At 42.3% G+C, this 2500-nt stretch overlaps 1 protein-coding gene across 2 annotated transcripts in view; it reads right to left on the reverse strand.

Annotated features, from left to right (window-relative positions):
- lipf (lipase, gastric) overlaps positions 1-2500 on the reverse strand; it is a 23078-nt gene that overhangs the window by 12598 nt on the left and 7980 nt on the right. The window lies entirely within an intron of this gene.

The raw sequence follows: 2500 nt of genomic DNA on the forward strand, positions 1-2500 counted from the left end.
TATAATATACTAATACGTTTGCTATAAAATGCTATTTTTGGCAAAGGTATTTGGTGCAGATGGGACAAGAGCAGTGCAGAGTACAGAGCCAACTCCAGTTTTAAGTGCTTAAGAATCTTTGCTTTTCTTTGCTTTAAGCATGAGGTCTGTCCGTTGCTCTCCCCATGTTGGCAGAGGGAGTATAGAGCCCAGGATTACATTAGATAATTGACACTGGGTGGACAAAATGGGTTACAAAATTGTGGGATAAAACTTTTGAAAAATAATAATCTCTGCTTTGACCGAGTGGAGGTGGTGATATTTCCAGTGCTGCCAGGAGATGGCGCTGATGTTTTGGCCAGACTCCACTATGGTTTTACGAGCTCACATTGTTGGATCATTTCTACATTACTTTGCACTGTACTGGACCCAGTTAATAATTCACTAGAACGTTTTGAAAGACAGCAAGAGAGGGAAAAGAGATAGGGCTGAAATATGAGATAGAGAGAGAGAGAGAGAGAGAGAGAGAGAGAGAGAGAGAGATGAGTGGATCTGTCGTCTTTTTTCCCATCCTCTGTTTCTCTTTATCTCTCCCTCTGCCTGCACTTGACACCAGTGATGTCACAGTTGCCACAAAGCCCTACAGTATATGGTTCTCTACTACAGGGGTTCTCAACGTTTTTGGCCGGGGACCCCCGGAAATGCTTTGGCAATGTCTCGGGACCCCCGCCCCGCCCCCTCCCGACCCCCAATATAAATTGACTGCTACAATAACCTTAAACCATTTTGGGCGGGAACCCCTTTTGGTGTTTTAAGCATTGTTATAATTTAGCTATTGAAAAATAGCAGATCTACAAGCTCGTAGCGCGCCACCGAGTGGCGCGCTACGAGCTTGTAGGTCTGCTATTTTTGAAAAATCGTGAAAATAAAATTTATTTTTTTGGAAAATAATTTGGGGACCCCCTAAAATAATTTGGCGACCCCCCGAGGGGTCGCGACCCACGGGTTGAGAACCCCTGCTCTACTACACCCCCAGGGGGGGGGGGGGGGGGTGTCCCATTAAACCTGAGGACGATTCTACAAATGTCTTCTTAATCATGACAGTTTTCAGAAAAACCCATGTTTCTATATTAGTGGTTTTCAAACATTTTCATGTCAAGGACCCCCAAAAATATATGTATTTGGCCGCCGACCCCCATCTGAAAATATGTTGTTCCAGGGACCTCCCCAGAAGCAAAGATATGAGTTAAAAACGTACGCTCTGAAAGAATATATGTTCAAAGATTTGCACCACATTTTCACAATTTTCAAAAAATAGCAGATCTACAAGCTCATAGCGCGGCACCGAGTGCCGCGCTACGAGCTTGTAGATCTGCTATTTTTCAATAGCTAAAGCATAACATAATGCTCAAAACACCAAAAGGGGTTCCAGCCCTGAATGGTTTAAATGTGCGACATTGTTTTCTCACTCAACAGTAAACAAACCAACATACAGTACATAATTATGCATAGTATAGAGCGTCGCAGTCCCGCCCCCTACCATGGACCAGGAAATGAATCCCAATGCATTTTTCTCATAGACATTTCAAAAAGTATTTATTTAAAGACGGTTACGCCGCGGACAAAGCCAACTCCAGTCGTGACAACTCATGACAACACAAACAATATTTTGGACCAAACAAATAATTACAAAGAAGAAAAACAACCAAAAAAGTGTTTTTCTAATTATTTTTTCGGCCCCAATAATTGTGTTTGTTGTCATGATTTGTCACGACTCGAGTTGGCTTTGTCCGCGGCGTAAACGTATTTAAATAAATACTTTCTGAAATGTCTATGAGGAAAATGAACGGAGAATCATTTCCTGGTCCATGGTAGAGGGCGGGACTGCGACGCTCTATAGTGTGAGTATAGTGTATACACAACACAGGGTATCTGGACGTTTCTAAAGTTGCAATTTAATGACTTTTTAAGACCCTTTTAATACCAAATTGTCATATACAAAACTAGCCTATATCTACAAGCTCACAACGCCTCACAGTGCGAAGGGTTGTGAGCTTGTAGTGCGGCTATAGTTTCACAATTACTGTATGTATTTGTGGAGTCAAAGTAAATGTAATGCCTACAATGAATGTAATGCCTATAAAATGTGATTATTTCACTCTCAGGCTCATACAGAAGAATGAATGCACTGCTTTATTACCAGCAGGCTTGACTGTTGTAAGTAAGCCTCTCCTGTCTGGTCTCGACGTGTGTGTTGACAAAGACCAGACAGAGAGCACACATTACACCTATTTTAAAGTCCCTGCACTGTTAGTTTTAGAATCGATTTTTAATCTCCTATTGGTTTTTAAATCACTACATGGAAATGCTTCCGGCCTACTTGTCCGCAATGATTTCCAGGTATGATCCCACCCAGCAGGAACCTTCTAGCTCCTCTGGCACCGTTCTCCTAAATGAGTTCCAGGTGGTACCCAGCCAAATGATAGTTAGGAAACCAAATGGACCCTTATGGGTCTGTAAC

The sequence above is a fragment of the Electrona antarctica genome (assembly GCF_951216825.1).
Source record: "Electrona antarctica genome assembly, chromosome: 22".
Lineage (NCBI taxonomy): Eukaryota > Metazoa > Chordata > Actinopteri > Myctophiformes > Myctophidae > Electrona > Electrona antarctica.